The sequence below is a fragment of the Drosophila arizonae genome, chromosome 3 (genome assembly GCF_054131065.1).
Source record: "Drosophila arizonae isolate 15081-1271.41 chromosome 3, UAZ_ARI_1.0, whole genome shotgun sequence".
Lineage (NCBI taxonomy): Eukaryota > Metazoa > Arthropoda > Insecta > Diptera > Drosophilidae > Drosophila > Drosophila arizonae.
The window spans coordinates 8059915-8079620 of NC_142923.1; the positions used below are offsets into that span (position 1 = coordinate 8059915).

Here is a 19706-nt window from a genome sequence, read left to right on the forward strand (position 1 = left end):
GTAGAAAATCAGATTATATCGATAAAATTGCTAGAAATAGTACTACAGTCGAGTCCCGATGATTTGAAAAGGCAAGGAAATATATATATATATATATTTTTTTTTTCAATTTATATATAAGTTTAAACTATAGAGAATAATCAAGCACGAATTTTTTTAAGGGCATGGAATATTTTTCGATTTATCGCGATTCTCGATCTAGTTATCGAGTTTCGACTGTATCTCTGTGAAGTAGTTTTAAAAAAAATCGGGAAAAATATAAATAAATGGTAACGTATTATTTAACAAACAATACTAACATTTCTTCTTTTCAATTAAAAATTTAAATATTAATCATTTTATTTCAAATTAAACAATTATTCTACAACTTATACTTTAACTAGTGATAGACCTATCCAGCTCTATAAATCTCTCCTCCGTCACGAAAATTCTTGAATCGTAATAAACCTAATTCTCTATGGTTCCATTAGTTAATCTAATAATCATATTCCAGCCTTTGCACAAAAATGCAATTGACAATAAAAACTGCTGAAACTGAGCCTTGGCCAAAATCAACAGCAACAACAACAACAGCAACAACTACTACGATAATAATGAGAAGGCAAACAAACAAGGCAAAAGCAAACTTTGCACTAAATCCTTACAAATGTTTATCTTTTCTTAATCCCGCACTTAACTGCTGGAGACCCGCATTGGCCTGTGTGCCAAGTTTTGTCGAGTCGAGAGACCTTCTGGGCCTGAAATTTACAAAAATTGTTGAAGAAAGGGTAGGACAACATTCAGCTATTCAGCCTGATGCTGCTGCTGTTGATGTTGTTGTTGTTGTTGTTGCTTGTCGCAAGTGCATGTAGCTGGCAAATTGCTTAACGCTTCGCAGCGTCCACGACGCGTAGCCCCACTCGAACTTGTGAGTTGCAGTTGCCCCATCATCTGCACCGCGTCTGCCCCCTCTGCCGCTGCCGCTGTCATTTTCTTAACACAGTTGTAAAAACTTTTGCGCTGAGAAATTTTGTGCTTTTCAAAATCCGGGCAAAAAGTAAGCTCTCGATGAGTGCGCCAGCGGATGAGTGTGAGAGAGTTTTGGGTTTGGGTCTAAGAATTTGTGCAACGACAAGTTTTATAAGTAGCTGCCGCCCCTAGATAAACTATGCCGCCTCCCCTCCCCGCACTGTCCTTCAGTCTCGAGTTTGACCGCTATCACGTCGTCCTTCATTTGCACATCGACCGCGAACGTGCAAAGTTCTCAGCGTTGACTTTTAGCCACGCCTCATCCCGCCCTCAAATTTGCTTGGCTCCAACTCCAACTGCAACTTTTGGGCGTTTGCTTAATTGTTTTCTTTACTTTTCTTTTTGTTCTTGTTGGCTAAAATCTTGCAGAAAGCAAAAAAAATAAAAAACAAATAAAACATTTGCAATTGTCGCCGCCTTTCGCTGCCTGCTGGAAGGGAGGAGGGGGTGACGGGTTGTTGAAGATTTCTCGTCTCTTAGCTCTATGCGTCTTAATCTTTTGTTGATGCTTGTTTATTTTGCAATTACTTAGGCGTTTTGTTTGCATCTTCACTGCGGCGTTGCCTTCCAACTTCCTTAGGCCCACCTCCTGCGCCCTCTTCTTCTACTTAAGTGCTCCGATGCGTCGTTGCCGTCCTGCCGGTTGCTACGTTTTGTTTGTCTTGTCTTGCTTTGCCTTCGCCTCGCCTTTACCTTACCCCGTCCTGTGCCTGGCTGCGCTTTTTATGTCGACTTAGGCTTAAGAGAAGCTGCTCGTTGGTTTTTCTTATTGTCGTCTGGGAGTTTACTGTAAAACTCTTCACAGCTGCAAGTTGTTTGCCTAATTTCATGCTTTGATTATTTGAAAATGTGGTGCTATGTAATATTCAAAGTAGATTCAATTGCTGATCATGTTGTGACTTTATTTATGCATCTTACCCAAGGTCTGGATATGTTAAGATGAACACCTCAATAGTCCTTAAATGGATTGTTTGAAGCTAGAACCTTATCTCAATGCTTGTCAGCTTTTACCACTTTTTCTGCTAACTATCATGTAGTCCGTCGTTACATACTATTTTTCTTTATTCATACTTATAACTTTATTAAAATTTACAATATTTCTTATAAATGATTAATTAATAAAAAATTTATCGAATTAAATTAATTTAATAAATTTAAATGAATATTTTTTATATGTAAATAAAAAATTAATAAAATTAAAATTTTAATTTTTTATGTGACAATAACTTTGCAAACTTAATTTTTATAAATTTATTAAATTTATTAAAATTTTTATTAAATTTTTAATTTTTAGCTCTCGCAAAAAAAGTTCAATTTATATAAAAGACCGTTTGGTCTTCAAATTATTTTCCGGTTTACTTCTCCCCCCATTTTCACACGTTTTCATATCCATTTTGATCAAAATTCCAAATGTTTCTTAGCAATTAATCACGTATACGCGCCGTCGCACATGTTGTTTTTAAACCACATATTAAAACACATTCTTCTGTTCAGTTATGCGCCTCATTAGGTACAGCCCGTAAAACAACAACATTTAAAAGCATTTTCAATAAATCAAGAGCAACGAAATGCCAACAACAACAAGCGACTGTGCCTCATAAACGGGGACAATTAAACGCCCATTAATCAAGCGATTGATGAGGGGAATGTAGCAGCAACAATATTGAGTGGGGCGCAAAAAATGTGGCTAACAACAACAATTACTGAAAGCACTTGAGATGAAACTTTTGACTGAGTGAGACAAGGAAAGTAGCGATAGACAGGGAGAGAGAGAGGGAGTGAGAGTGCGAGCGACACACACACACTGAAAACTATTTGCTGCTTTAATCGGAAACGGAAACAGGCTGACAGTCGGCAGTTAGGCAGGCAGTCAGCCAGTTGACAGTCAATCGATAGATGAGGTTCGCATCGTCTGTCTATCTCTCTCGCTCTGTGTGTGTGTGTGTGTGTGGGTGGGCCGCACTTAGTTTTGCCGCACAATCAAAGCGGAAGTCATTTTCGTACGTTAATTGACAACAACCCAGGAGCAGTCAGTCAGGCTGGCAGGCAGGCAGGCAGCCAGCCAACCAATTCGGTACGTTGCCAGTACCAATAACGATGACGACCACGACGTCGATGACGTTGATGGTGTCGCCGACGTCGTCTATCAATCAGTTAGTCAACCGATTGCGCTGCCACTGCTCGATCTGCAGCAACAACTGCTTCGACTTTTGCTCCATCTCCTCACTTCTCGCTCCACGCTCCTCCTCGCTCGATTTCGTATTTTGTTGTATGGCAAAATAGTTGAATTGTTTTGCATTGTACGGCGAGTCAGTTGCTGATGGAAGTGGAAATGGCATGAGGCATGGGTATACGGTTTTAAATGAAAGCTTAATGAAGCTTGAGTTGGCCTGGCCATAAGAGCCAGCCAGCAGAGGAACGTGCTCGCGCGATTGGTTTTTAGAGTGGATTGTCTACAAAATATATATATAGAGAGAGATATGCATGGATTTCTTGTGATGGTTGGTGTAATAATTGCAACTGATTTGTGGCTTGTGCTCGTCTATTGATTGAAGTTTGTGCCAGGCGGCGAGTGGTTAGCGTAAAGGAGATTGTGTGGTTATAAAGGGTTTAAATTGAAATTTATGTAGCAGGAATTTTAGACGAGTTTGTGCATGTGATAAAACAGTAGTTGGGTTTCAAGTAAAAGCAAATTTTAAGTTTCCTTTGTAGGAGGTTTTAAGAAATATTTGGAAAGTTTTCTGAAAGTTTTTGGCATCAAATTAACGTAAAAGATATTGAAATAATATTAATATTAATAAAAAAAAATATATATATAATTATAATAATAATAATTCATATATGAAAAATTGGAAAAATAAAATTAGCTATAACGTATTTTTAATTGATTTTGGATAGTTTTGTGGGGAGTTTTAAAGAATATTTAGAAAGTTTTTTTTTTTTGAAATTTTTGAAATTAACATAAAAAAAATTAATAATAATAATAATAATATAATATGAAAAATTGAAAGAAAAAAATAGCTATTAAGTACTTTTAATTGATATTGGATAGTTTTTAAGTTAAGTATAGTCAGCTCATTATAGAGGTTCGTACTGCTTAAACTTTCATATCTGGATGCCAAATTCTTGTATTATTTACTTTGTCTCAATTGATTGGCATTTGGACTGCATTCGTTCATTTATGATGTATTCTTTTATTATCCTTTAATATGGCTTTTGATGTTGATTACAGCTCACTTTAGTGTATGTGTATATATGTATATATGTATATATGTATATATGTATATATAAATATATGTATGTGTGTACTCTTCAGTTGATGTTCGTTTTGGCATTTGCTTTGTGCCCGCTGGCAGCGGATTGCGATGCTCATTACCAATGCGCAGTCCAAAAAGTATCCATGTCACTTGGCATTATTCAGCCGACTCGTCATATATATACATATATATATATATATATATATATATCAAGATATATGTATATGTATTTATAGCGTATGACCTACTACAAGCTCGACATCGACTGCATTTTCAAATAAACGAATGCTGCGAATATTGTGAAGGCTTTGTGAGTGCAGCCATTTTGTTTTAGTTTCGCTGACTGACAGACAGCCAGTAAGACTGTCTGATATGTCCTGTGTGTGTGTGTGTGTGTGTGTGTGCAGTTCTCTTTTGTGCGAATACCGCGCGCTGAATCGGCATTATTTTGTGTTGCATACAGTGGGCATAGTTTTGCGGAGAATGGGATTTCGATGCTATGGCACGTGCATATCAAATTGCTGCAACAAGCAAAGCTACTGCTGCTGCTGCTGCTTGGGTCATCGATGGAAACGTTGGTTACGACCACCACATGACGGCGACGGTTTACAGGCCAGGCCAGCTGAATTGTTCTAAGCCCATGCTGTGTGGCATATGCACCACAGCTTTGAAATTAAGCTGGTAACGTTGATGAACCTAGAACTTAGAATAATATGTTTGTTATATATGTATGTGTGTGTGTATGTCAGTTTGTGGTTCGTTAAAGAGATATACAAATTCTCCAAAATCTATCAAATTAGTCTAGAATTAGACCATATACTTTGATGGGATCTTGAACTCGCAGAATTTTTGTATCAATCATTTCGAATGGGAATTCCAGTTAAGTGAAAGACAGATTAGATATTTGATAGTTTTAATTAGCTTCGCTTTGCTTTAGGTAAACATTTCACAAAGATGAATTCAATTGAAATAGCTATTGATTTAAATATATATGATTATATATTATTTATGAGTTCTTAGAATAACTCAATTTTTATTAATTTCAAAACATTACTAGGATTTTATTTATAGTACCTGCTATTATAATCTAAATTATTTATATATGTTTATAATTTTTATCCCAGTCAAACGCTAACTACTATTTAATATCTCTTTATTTTAGATATTTAAAAATGTTTTAAGTATATTTATTTCTTTTAATATTTTATTTATTTTACATTTTATTTTTAATTTAAGATTTTATTTATTTTACATTTTATTTTAAAAATTTTTCAATACTTTCATGTAATTTTTTTTTCTTTTTTTTTTTTTTTTAATAATAATAATAAATAGAACTTATCATATAACCATTGCTTTCTCGATTTCTAAAAAAAACTATTCTTATCTCCATATTTCTTATCTAGTTAACATAAGGCAACATTTCATTTGATATTTGATATTTAAAAGGTCTCACTCAGAGTTGAAATTCTAAAATTGCTCAATATATTGAAAGTGTATACAATATTCGTTGGACCTGTGTGTGTGTCCGGCTGCCAAAACGAAGAACAAAAATAAATAAAATGCTTTTCCTATTGTTGCTGGTGCTGGGCGATTCGCTGACCAATCGTCCATTTATGGCTAAACTACATCTGCTGCTGCTCCTGATGAGACTCTAACATAAAACAATGTGTGACCTGCGTTTCGGATGTTGTTTGCAATTGAATGAATGAATGAAGTACAGCAGCAGCAGAGCAGCAACAGCGACAGCGGCGCCGGCATCGGCTGCTGATGCATCAGCGTCAACAGCGACCATTTTTATAGTAGTTGACCAGTTGTTGTTGTTGTCTCTGTCCGACACATGTTAAACCATCTCACTTCCATCAAATTTTCCTGACTTCCTAGCTGACTGAATTGATGCCAATTTAAAAAATAAAAATAAAAAAAGAACTTGAAATTAAACTAATTTTACGAAAATTGATCAACGCTATGTGACGTCTATTGTTTTCATTTGCTTTCTCTTTCTAATTCAGTATACGGATGGTATATGGCTTTGTTTTGGTTGCATCCTTCTTTTCGCTTTTTGGGCTTCAATGGATTTGCTGCCGATTTTCCATTGGCCATTGTGCAATGGTCGGAGCAGGAGATTTACAACGCTGTGGTTTGCTGCCGAGCGGAAATTGATTTGTGCATTTTACGTCGCGCTTTTGTTATACGCATTAACCCGCTATTAAGTAGACGCCCCAGCTCCAGCCTCAATTCAGCTAATGGCTCTATTATTTGGTTTGCTTACTGACAGCAGGCGATATGATATTTCAGCAATTCTGTTTTATTTTATTTTTTCTCGGTCACAATTAATAAAATGCAAGTTAATTGTCGCATATAATGAAATTCCAATTTTTATTTTGACTTGAAATTTAAGATATTTTTGTTATTGTATTCATAATTTAGTCACATAAATTCCATAGAGTTCATTTTTCGAATTCATACTATTCTGCATAAATGCGAGCAAGAGCTGACAGCTTCTCTTTGTTAAGCAAAAATGTTGTTTCAATTAATATTTCACTCGTATTTATTTATTTTTTGTGATGCTGATGTATAATATTCGATTGTGTTTGTATATTTGTGGAGCCTTTTTGTGCAACAGTTTTTATTCGTATGCGTTTGTCAACTATTTAACAGGTGGTAAAGCCGACGGCAATATTAATTAACTCATGCATAGAGCAAATGTAAATAAAATAAAGTCAATACAAACAGCTCTATATTTTTTGTGAAAGAAAAGTGAGATGTCAAAACAGAATCGTAGCTTATGGTCAAATATTTAACAGCCGCTTCAATTTTATTTTGGAAAACAGTGGAACTGCTGCAATTCGTATAAGATAAGATAAAATTCGTGTAATGTCAATTCTTTCGAAATGAAATAAGGGCAATCATAACTATATTTCAGCAAAATATTTCATTTAATTAATAATAATACAAAAAAAAAAAAAAAAAAAAAAAAAAAAAAAAATGTATAATTTTAATTTATAATTTTAAACATAGCATTTATTAACATATTTGTATTTTTCTTCTTCTAATTTTACGTATTTAATATTTACTGAGAAATTTATTGGTCAAATGGGTTCTTGGCAATTAATTACCTGTTGTTGAACTGTAATTCAAATGAATTGTGGTAGAAAATGCGCCCACCTCATCAGAGACAGACATTTAGAGTATCGCATCGCAAATAAATGTCGAAATATGTGTGGCAATTTTTGCATTTTATTGCCGCGTAAATTTGTATTAGTCTTTAATTTATATGTTAATTATATGCCATTATTGCGTTCCATTTCTCTGGTTGTGTGTGGGAGTGGCATTGGGAAGCTGAAGCTGTGATGGGAGAGCCAATGTTGCTCCTGCTGTTGCTTTGTCAGTTTTTGTTAATTATTATTTTTCACATTCCAAACGTGTTTAGTCCAGGCTGTCGGCTGTTGGTCTGCCTGCCTGGCTGCCTTCTAATTATTCTTTATTAAATTTGCTGATGTGTGTATGTGAGTGTGTGTGTGCTTGATCTGGCAAAATAATTAAAACTCTGTCATGAACATTTGTGTGTTTGTGTGTAGGCAGCTTTTCTTCTTATATCCCCACATCCTTGGATTTTTGTTTATTTATGATTATTGGCAGTCGGCTAAATTAATTGAGACAGAATTCCCGGCAAATTCGCCTTGGCCTTGACTCGCCAACAATATTTATGTTCATCATTGTTGACACTGGGCTTTAGCCATTAAAAGCTAACACTAAAGTCTATATACATTTCTATCTACATTCTTTTCTCTTGCACGCATACGCACACACACATACGCATATACATACATATAGAATATAAATGGCTGTACATTTATAACACTTTCGCAAGTTAATCGCACTTCGGTCAATGTTTGTTTAATATAAGGGGCGCTTCTCTGGTCATCCGAGCAGCTCTACTCCAGTGGTTCGATTCTGTTCTTTGTGGTTAGCCATTAGGTTGCTATTATTATGCTCATTAGGCTAAATGATAGCTAATTTCTTTATAACACTCTAAAATGTGGCTCGACTCATGGGTGTTGCAAATTGTGGGTCATTATTTGCAATCTTCTGGCCAGAGCACCAAAAGGCGTGGCAGTACGTGCGTATGTATATGTGTGTGTGTGTATTCAAGGGGTTGTTGGCGTTACGTAGAGCTATTAAGTCCTTGGGTACATTTGCTGTTATTGATTGGCATTGTGGGAATATCTGCAGTTGCTTAAGAGCTGATATCATGATTTTACTATATAATAGCTTTAATTGTCTAACCTGTGGCTAGCATTTCGTTTCGAGTCGAAATTTTTAGCCAAGGGTTGATTGTGCCTATCGAATTTATTGTATTTGGTGGTGGATAGTTATTAAGAGAGATTAGGCATAGTTAAGAAAGATTTAGTGATGTCTATTATATTTGATTGAGGAGTGAATATTTTATAGCCATTGCCGTGTGATGTGTAACAAGTGGGCGTGTTCTAATAGAGTGTGCCCGACTAGGAGTTACTGGGAAGTGAAGAGCGAAGAGTAACTATTTCAATCATTATTACATACATATATAAAAGTCAGTTCATCCATCTGATCAAAAGTCTTTAGTCGCCTTCTGCCCTGCTTTCACGTTAAAAATATTGCATTAATTAATTTTTTATAACAATTTCTTGGCCAACTTAAGTTAACCGAGAATCATTCCAAAGTTGACCTATCATCTATCTATCGCACATCCATGCCCCTATATATGGAATAAATCACTTATTCATTCAATTATGCTGCCCCATTATGCCAACTCATTGTGGTGTAAAGAAAGCCCAACAAATGCGTAACATTTAGCTAAATAATTTTCAGCATTTATCACCCCAGGCTGAGCTGCACAAACCAATAAACTAGTTAAGCCTACTCCCCGAAAAAATGAAAAGAAAAGCAGTGCAAAAGGTTAGGCAAAAGTAAAAGTAATGCCGTTATTGTCATCCACAGGTATTAGCAACACGTGCCCAACACTTGTCAACACTACGGCTAAAAATCTATACACACACATATATATAGAAAGAGATTCTATACTTTTTTCTATGTGCTGTCATTCATGCGACTCATGTCGCAAACATTTTCCTATCATCCTTAAAATGAAAATCTTTTGTTGTCGCTCCGATATTAATCCATTCGTAGCCCAATGTGGTGCGTGACAAATTTCGATAAAAAGGCTGCTTTACCAACACAATGATTATGACGATGACCATGCTGATGATGATGATGATGAAGGTATTGGGGCGTTTGTCTGGGTCCAGCCCATTTAACACTTCGTTAAACTTGTGCAGAAATGAAAAGCTCCTGCCCAGTGCTCGCGCAAATGTACCCAACGCTAGTCATAAATATTTAACACCAAGAAAAACACACACGCATACACACACGCACACACGTCGAGTATAAAATGTGCAATAAAATGCAACGAATTACATAGTTGAAAATGTAAACACACGCTAGCAAACTCTCGAGCTGCGCCGGAGACGATGAACGGCACAGCTATAAAAGTCAATAATACGTACAGAAACTGCACTGGACACCCACACACACACACATACGTAAAACCACCCAGCCACCCAGTGAGTGCCCTTTTACGTGAGCTAATACAGTTGCGTATTTGTACCGAAAAGACGTTCGCACTGCTCGAGCGGCCAATGGTCAATACGTGGCTTGGCCTCTCTGCTCGCTCAGCTTGCCCGATGTCTGCTATTAAATTTCATAGCCTGGTTGTAGCGAATTTACGGCTGTTCAAGTTTTTAAGTAGCCATCGACTGAAACGCAGGGGTCAACGCTGCAGCCGCCTGTGTGCATTGATCGATGTGTGTTGTCTCGTAGTGCTTTAAATCGATTTTATGCTGTCTTTCAGTCCTTTCATGGTCAATAAAGGTGATTAGTCTTTGTGGAAGGAGAGTTGAAACTAGTTTGACTAGAAGTTGGGAATTTATGGGGCAGCTATAGACGTGATCTGTAAACAGATCTGTTGAGTTGAGGGGTTTTTAGAGTTATTGTAATGCTGGCTTTAATGTAATTAATGAATTGTTTTAATATTAATTTTGTGAATTTTATTGATATAGACGTGATCTTACTGATCTCTTGAGATAAAGTCTATTTCCTGGCTAAAATGTAATTGGAATTATTTTATTATTTATTGTATAAATTTGATTGCATACACTTTTATATATTTAAGTTAGGCTTGGTTTCGATACATTTGAATCACAACTAAGTTTGTTCGGTTTTATAGCCCGTTCATATTTTACCCTTCTAGATCTTTTTATTTTTTATTTTTATTTATTTATTTTTTGTCAAACTAAATTTCTGTTAGTTGAAATTTCTATTAAACATAATATGTTTGTATACTATTTCATTCCACTCTCAAAAAGTATTTACCTAGTCATCTTCATTCTTACCTCATTCACATCCGAATCAATTTCTATTCCACATGCATACTCTCTCAGCTGCAGCAAATGCTTAACTGATAAGTAAGCAGGCAGCTGCACTTTACTGTATGTATTTTTGTTTTTTTTTTTTTTTTTTTCGATGATTACGTTGCATACACATCGTATTGAAAAGTTCGAATGCTCCGACGATCGATTTTGCTGCTTATCAATTTCGAAAATAGCTCGCGTCGTGTTTATCTCCCGCGCACGCTCTCAGCGATAGATGCCGCCTCTTAATTCAGGCGTTCGCCGGTCAGTGATCATCAGCATTATCAACAACAGCAACAGCAACATCAACAATTGTCACATGCCCCAGTCGCAGTACTCGAATTCGAATTTGAGATTTTTAGTTTGTCAGAGTCTGTTGTCTTGATAACGTTAACGTTTTCCCCACTTGCATATTTCTATCTCGTATACTTTGTGTGTGTCTGCGTTTCGTTTTGTGCGTCTCTCAATTTGATCCAAACAAAAACAAAGCATACGAAAATTAAAAAAAAAAAAAAAAAAAAAAAATTATCAAAAAAAAAATATATATATATTTATATACTATATTACAAGTGCCGTTGCGTAATTGTCGTTTGCAAATAGGAAACAAAAAGAAAAAAATTTGAAAACTACGTAAAAGTGTAACGCTTATGTCATTACGTCTCTCGTAACGTGTTTCGCTTTCTTTGTGGGTGTCTCTTAGTCGATATATATCGCAACAATATATCTTTATTTACATTTTTGTTTGTGTCTCTAGCAATTTATGTGAGTACTTGAGGCTAAGTGGTGATTAGTTAATAAGTCTGTGTGCTTAAGCGTATATCAATGTATGTTTTATTTTTTGTTTTATTCCAACTCAATCACAACTTTTTTGTTATAGTTTTAATTACCATTTCATGCAGTCTCACATAAAAGAGAATTATTATGTTTAATTAAATTAAAACCATCTGCTCGTTTTTTTTTTTTTTTTTTTAACTTTATAAATCAACCTTGATACCTATGCAATGTAAATGTGTGTGTGTGTGCGTAATTGCTTAAATGTATGTGTGTTTTGTGTTATCTGTTGGCCGTTGTTGCTGTCCGTCCATATGTCAATAAAACTGTCCACCTATTTGCCCTCACAGTGTATTGCCAGTAAAATATATGTAGTTTTATTTTCATTTTTGCTATATTATGGAAATGCAATAAATAGCAAACAGATGACTAGACGCAGATTTTTTAATTGAAAACGTGGCTACAATTTAATTGAAATGTAACTGAACAGGCTAACGACTGCGCAAATTTTTGTAAAAAATGTATTTTAACTCAACTGATAATCTTAACGTCCCACGAAAGTTCTTTTACATTGATCAATTACCTTGTGGGTAAAAGCATTTAATTAGCCTTAATTAGAGGCGTCTCTCCGGCCACCTTGTTGCATGAATAATGGCGCCACAGCGGTGACATTGTAGATGTTAAATAGCACCCAATAACATGGATACACAGCAGATAAATGCAAACACAATGAGACCAGGATACGCACTTTGTTTGCCTTGACAAAACACAAGTTCCTAATGCCAATAACTGAACCCATAATAATATTATTTATGACCTCGAGCTGCTATCGCTCCTGCTACGGCTTCTACTGCTGCTGCTGCTATTGCTGTTGCTCTTTCGTGCTACCAACTTATATACATTTGTACATATATTTCATTACGGGTCAGAAAAGTGGGTGATGGTAGAACACGACTTCTTCTTGTTATGCCGGAGGCGAATCTTTAGTCGCATACAAATTGCATTGATATGGCGAGGAGTTGCTAAAGCAGCTTTCCATTTCGCTTTTGATACCCTACTTATATCTATGTATAACAGAATGACTAATGGACAAGTAATAAAAGGGTATGCCATAAATAATATATAAAGTCAGTAAAGGTACTATAAAGCACAAGTCTTGTCGTTAGGGTCTATCTAGATGTTAATAGGAAAAAACATGGTAAAATTGTATACAATGTACAAATATCGATCAATTCGAAATTTCAATAAATTTAACTCGACCAGAATAAAAATAAGCTTTTCTTAAAATAAAACATTATCGATTAACTAATAGCTATTTTAAAATATAATATAATATATATTATTTAGTGATTTAAAAATTTATAACTATCTGGTTAGAAAAGGCTATCAACACAAATAACATTTAGAGATTTCGATTTTTAGAATTCATGGGTAATCGATATATATCGATATTAAGATATTCTTGTAAATATATGTTTTCTGCATGTATAAATATTAGACTAGATTAGATTATTCTCATCCGTAATCTTTGGCAGTATGTACTTAACAGGGTATTCCTGAGTCTAGCACAAGTTGTTTTACTCGCTTTTTATGCTTGTTAGCAATGGGAAATGTCTCCTTATTCGCCACTTGTTATCCGCTTTCCGTTTTGTTTGTTTTCGTCTATTGTGATTTTTATTGTTTATATTTCATATTTATATATTTGATGTCTTGTTCGGTTGTACTTTTCAATGTACATTTTTATGTTGACTTCAATAATATGTGCATAAAGTGCGTTTCTATTTTACTCTTTTTATTCATTTTTTGTTCTTATTTTTGATTTTGTCTTGAAGGATTTTCTTTTACTGTTTTCTTTTCTGCGTGGTGCATGTAAAGCTCCTTTTTTTTATGTTTTTTTTTCTCCCCGACTTTTGATCCTCTTTGTAAAACATATGTTCATTTATGTTGTCTGTGCTTGTTTACAATGCGACGACTCTGATCTCTGGACCAGACAACAGTCAAGTGAAATTGATGATGTTGTGTATACGACATGTATGGCATTATGTTTTACTTGCAGGTTGTTTTCTTTAATACTCAGCCGAAGCGAAACTCTTTAGCCTTTTCGTCTCTTTCAAATTTGTTATGAAATTATAATATATAAGTTCCCAAAAGCGCTTAAAACAAGTTGCCCACAAAAAGCAGGAAAAAAAGAATGAAAGATCGAAATAAAGTTGAGCTGCAGCAGGTGAGTAAACTTAGCTCTCAACTTTTGGCTATGCGCCGTCTCCACCTCCGCCTCTGCGTCCGCCTCCGCCTGCATCTCGTATAAACAACGTGAACAATCTGAAAAATTGTTGCAAAAGTTGCATAATTGCATTGGAGCTTTGCTTTGGCAACTTTTGATATGCCTTAATTAAGTTTGGCCGCATTTCAAATATTTATAGGCTGCAAATAGCCATTGGACTGAACTCTTGCAGTGCTCCACAAAATGTTAATGGGTTAGGGCCAGAAATAGTTGCGTTTATAATTAGAGCGTCAAGAGCATTGCCAGGTGAGCAACTCGCTGTGGAATTGGCTTAAGTAAATTCATTTACATTGTTTAGACAGCTTTCAATTGGGAATGACTGCAATGGGGTATTTGATATCAATTTTTACCATGTCAGTGTGTTGCAGTCGAAATTGAGACTTAATTAGAGGTGGTCGGGATGAATTCATCACATTGTATATTCAGGCAAGTTTTATTTTTGCTAACAAAAATGGTTTCTCGAATATCGGATATCAGATACTCGTATCTAACCTGTACCATTAGCTCGGCAATTTCCATAACAATAGCAATCAATTTCAACGTCAATTACTTCCATTTCAGAAGTTGATACCTGTAAACTTTGTTAACAAAATGCCAATTGAAATACAATTTGAGACGCACGTGAGCACCAGAGAAATGAGCCTACGAAAGGCGACGGAATTGAAACTGTGTGTGTGTGTGTGCTTCATTCTGTTTGTTTGTGTGTGTGCATGTCATTTAGCAACAATTTCGTTAAAATTTAAATAGACAAAATAAAAGTTGTGCCAAGAAAATCATTTGCTAAAATTGGCAGGGAGAGCAAAAGCAAAGCCAATATACAGAGCAATGTAATAAAAATAAAAGCAAGCCAAAATGCTGCAGTTGGGTATAATTGAAAGCGTAATACTCGTTCATAGTTTCTTGATAGCTGTCTTCTATAGCTTACTTTCTTATATGAATGCTAAAATGAACTAGCGTTAATCACAACTTCAATGTTGATCTTCAGTGGAACGCATTCGTTTCTTGTTAAAAATTTTTAGGGTTTCATAGACAAAAAATTAATTATTTAGAGTGTTCGGTAATGAGAATTTTCTAATCTTAATTATTTTTGGCTGTATACACAAATCTCCTGTTACAAACGATAATCTAAATAAACTCACAAACAACTCTGGCTCACTTCATACAACTAATATACTCCCTTTGGTCACTGATTTCAAGATAAATCCAACAGAGAAAAAAGAAGAATTGCAACACGCAATCCAAATCAGGAAAGAGGCTTTCAATCACGGTACAAATTCGTTGGACCAATGCCAAAACCTAAAGCAAAACGAGAGACGAAAAGCGAGAGAAAATTAAAAAGAAAATGGGAAATGCAAACGGCTCAAATCAATTAATGAAATTGCTTAGAGGAATTAGGGAATCTTGCATAGGCCGCGGCTAATAAATAAATCAAGACTTCATGGGACTACTCCTAATTCATGTCCTACTTTTAATACCACTTTTACTCCAACTTCTACTCCTACTCCCTTTTCTTCATCTACTAAATCAGATTGGTTGAGGGGGCGTGGCAATCGGCTGCTGCAATAATTATAATGTGTCTCGTAGGCGGCTCAACTAATCCTTTAGCAGAAGCTTGTCTAAGCTACAATAATAAACAACGAAATGATCATTATCAGCATCGGCGTCATCATTACGATTGGCTTCATTATCATTGTGCATAGTATTTGTCGCTGAGGCTAAAACAATAAACAAAGCAAACACAACAACTACCAACATTATCGCACATCATTATCATTGTCATTCCGAGCGCGCACAGCTTAAAAACAAGCAAGAGGCAAGTTTAAGCCATGGATTGGTTCTGAAATACCCTGTTATTGAAAGATATACAAATATATAGGGCTCTAATATAAGAATGAATAGAATGTTATGTGAGACTTATGAAAAGTAGGAGAAATTTATTTATCAATAAAATCAATCAGAACTTATTATATTCGTATGCAAAGTAATATTAATATGTTAAAAGTTTATATCTGCAAAAAAGAAAATCTTTATAAAAGTAGTCTTAAATTGTCGTTTATAAATCCGTAGTTAAATGCCTATATCCATTTACTCCGAATCCCTTATAGGGTATAATTGTAACAGCCAACAGGCGGATTCCATCTATCTGCCACAAGAACCCGAGCATCTCGCTCTAAGTTCTTGCTGTCTATATAACTGTATTTCACGTTGTCGTCCTTTGATGCTGTTTGCTTTATTTTTCTGTTTAGTTAGTTTTTATGAGCGTCATTATTTTCGCTTGCCATGGCGCTAAGCATCTTAAGTGCCTCCACATTTTGAGGGTGCCCAGGCAGGCAACTGTGAAGTTCTTTTTGGGACAGACTCCCTCTCTCTCCCCCCCTCTCTCTCTCTCTCACTGTGTGTTAGTGTGTTTGCATAGGCGACAGACATCATTTGGCGGCTTATAATTCAACTTTTGCAGTTAGTTTTGAAAACAACTTAATAAGAAAGATGCTGCGCTGTGCGCTCTGCCGTTGCTCCGCTTAAACTGAACCTGAACAGGATGAGGATAGGGGCAGAGGAAGATTATAGGAACGACAGGACCTGTTGTTGTAGTTGAAAATTTGTGCCTAGCTTGGCAGTTTGGCGTGGTCTTTTGGTAATCATTATTAGTGGAGGTCTACGTTGTGGTATTTAAGCTGTGAAGTTTTCTAAAGCTGCCTTGGATTAGTGGCTGAAACGGGAAAGATAAGCGCAAACAATAAGAGTACATATAGACTGATAAATATGAACTGATTAAAAGGAAAATTATAGCTAATGGAGATGAATGAATAAATGAGAAGAATGCTTAAGATAAAAGATTATATTTTGTAATAAAATGAAATTCCTGGAATTTGATAAACATTTTAATCTCTTTTACGTGTTATTTGATTATTATTATTTTCAAAATATGAATTTTAATTTCCGCAACTTATTTTCTTTTCAAGTTCTTAATTCAAAACAATATAAATTTTAAGTATTATTATTATTGATTATTATAATCACATTTGCATAGTGGCTAGGTTAAGAAAACTAAGCACACTTTGCGAGATGTTTCAGTTTATGTCAACTTGTTTTTACTCTTTGTATTGTTTATAAAATCAGATTGTGTAGCGTACATATATTTTATAAAAGTTCAATTTCGGCTTCTTAGTGGCAAAATTCTTAATGTGTTAACTTTTCGGCCGTACCGCGTCACGATCTAAACTTAATTTGCAAAAAAAATACTCTTTCAATATACAATATATATATATATATGTGTATGTGTATATATGTATATATATATATATAATTAATATAATAAAAATTCGCAATAGACCAAATCAAAAATTTTTTTTAAATTTCGTGTTCCCTTTCGGCCATTGCAAGCTCCAATCAAAATAACTGGGTAAGTGCCAAAAAAAGAAAAGTAAATTTGGTCAAGTGCCACAAATAAGTGTTAAAAGGTTGTGCTGTTGAAATTTAGAAGAATGAACTCTTGGCTGCCTTGCTGCATGACAGATTATCAGACATCAGCTAGATTGTCTGACTGTCTGTATGTCTGTGCTATCCAAAGCCTTGTACCTTTGAGTGTTCTTAACAGTTATTGAAATTGCTGCAATTGAGTTCAGTGTGCTCGAAGCTATTTAATTGCTGCAGCACCAGGATACAAAAGGAGCACAGAGTAAAAGCAAGCACTGCCCAAGAGTAGTGGCTTCTGTAATACCCTGTATACGGTGCTCTGCCTTGACAAGCCATTCCAATGACATATATGACAAAGCTATATAATATATACATAGAATGCGATACTACAAATACATTTGCAAACGTTAATTTGTTCATAGTATGTAGAATGCGATGCTATTACAAATACATTTTCAAACATGATTTTATACTGCAATATAATTACAAATATTCACATATTTATTATTCCTACTCATATTCATAATCATCTATATTCATAAAGTCTTATTGATGAGAAATACCATGGTTTTACTTTTAGTAGATATGTCTTTACCTGTTAATAATTTCGGCAAGTTATTTAAAAACTGCGAAATGAAAAATCATTTTCTGATTGACCTCCGCAAACACTTTTTACGTTTCTTCTATATGAAACACCAGTAGCCATAAATTAACCTAAGCTGAGACAAATCGATGTGTGATAAGATCGCTCTGTTATATGGTTAGTCCTAAAACGGATGGAGCGAACAGGTCTGATCTTCTTTAATAAATTAGTGTCTAAATGGGCAATACGTGCACATAATAGTTGTTCCCAAGTATAAATAGCACAGTTCATCAAGAATTCATCCCAAATATTGTAGGTATATGACTATAATATATAAGTTTCATAGGGTTTCATAGGAAATATTCCACGAGTCTAGGGTATTCAAACAAGAGCAACTACTACAGTAGCATCAGTAGCAGGAGTAGTAGTAGCAGCAGCAGCTAAGATTCGAGTCGACTTTTGCCCGCAGGTGTTGTAATCTCACAACGTGGCGTTTCTCCTGCCTCTGCCTATTGTCCATGTGCCAGCGTATCTGTGTATCTCTCTGTGTGTGTGTGTGTGTGTGTGTGTGTCCTGCTGCTGCTACTGGACCAGGGCCAAATGCAGCTCGAGTGCTAACTAATTTCGTCGCTGTCGTCTTCACGTGTCAGCAACATTTCTTCAATTGGTTTCGTTTGGCTTGTCCTGTCCTGTACGGTCTTGTGCCGTCGTGTCCTTCCTGTAGTATCATGTGCTCAGCTCCTCTGCCATACCAACCTGGCATGTCCTTTATGAGTTCTAACGTGTGTTCAACTGTGTGAGTGCTAGCGTGTGTGTGTGTGCAATGCCGCAGTTGTTGACTCGTTTCGTGAAACTTGGGCCAAGCCAATTCCTTTAGCCCAGTAGTCATCCAATCCTTGGCCGGTTCCTGCACTTGGACTTTATGCACTTGGCGCCGCTCTGCTCTGCTCCACTCTGGTAATGCTCATATGATCTGCCCTGGCTCGAAGCATCGCATTTTTATAGCACTTGCTGTTTACTTTTACCGCCGTGTACTGCATTTTCAGTTTCCAGTTGCTTGTTATTTCTCTAGGTGTATTTTGTTTTTCTTTTCGCAGATATATGTATGTATATATATTTATTTTTCTCGTTTTCTTGTTTTACTTGGCTCTCAGAGTCGATTGTGTCTCATTTGGATCGTAACATTAATGTTTATTACGTTCTTGCTCAAAATTGAGCGGTGTGATGTGGATGCTTAGCTAACAAATAAACAGGGGATATTTAATACAAATATATTTGTTTAAGAAATGATGGAGTCTGAGATACCCAGTAAGATAGCTATTTTTAGTAGTTTTAGTATAAAATAATAAATACTCATCTGAATATTTGATAAGTAGATATACATATATATAAACAAATGAAGATTACAGAATAATTACAATTATACAATATTTATGAACGGCCTTTTCTTAGTGTTTTTCACAGTTGAGAGGTGAACTTCAAATGTTTTTTATCTAAACAATTTATTTATCCATATTTAGCTTTGATGTTCTCGTCTCCCTCGCAAGTAGTTAGAAAGCAACTCTAAATATAGAAAGGCTGCCATGTATAGCCGGGTGGGTTATTAACTGGAGCTTGTGCCTCATTAGCGGGCATTCAAATTGTGTAAAGCCTTGCCAACAGCCAGAGAGTGCATTGCCTTTGACATGCAATGCCAACGATAAACATAAAAACTTGCAACTGGTTCCATGGCTGGGGACTATTTTGCACCGAGTTTGAGGCCACTGTAAAGCTGTCAACGGCGCCACGTAATTATTAACTTGCAGCCAAAGTGCCCACCCACAGCATTAGAAGCACAAACACACACACACGCGCGCACACACACTCCTCATACACGCCCACATTTCATTTACTTTCTATAATTTCTCTAGAAATTCCGATTGCACATGTGGGACTTT

General features: G+C 35.6%; 1 protein-coding gene across 4 annotated transcripts in view; it reads left to right on the forward strand.

Annotated features, from left to right (window-relative positions):
* Positions 1–11337: 11337 nt before the first annotated feature.
* bru1 (bruno 1) overlaps positions 11338–19706 on the forward strand; it is a 138118-nt gene continuing 129749 nt past the window's right edge. For 2 of the 4 annotated variants that reach the window (XR_016269335.1, XM_089464991.1), the window contains exon 1: positions 16863–17172. The gene's annotated coding sequence lies outside the window, so the exon portion shown is untranslated. Of the gene's footprint in view, positions 11477–16862; positions 17173–19706 lie in introns of those variants that run through there. The other 2 variants (XM_089464993.1, XM_089464994.1) reach the window with 2 other exon arrangements.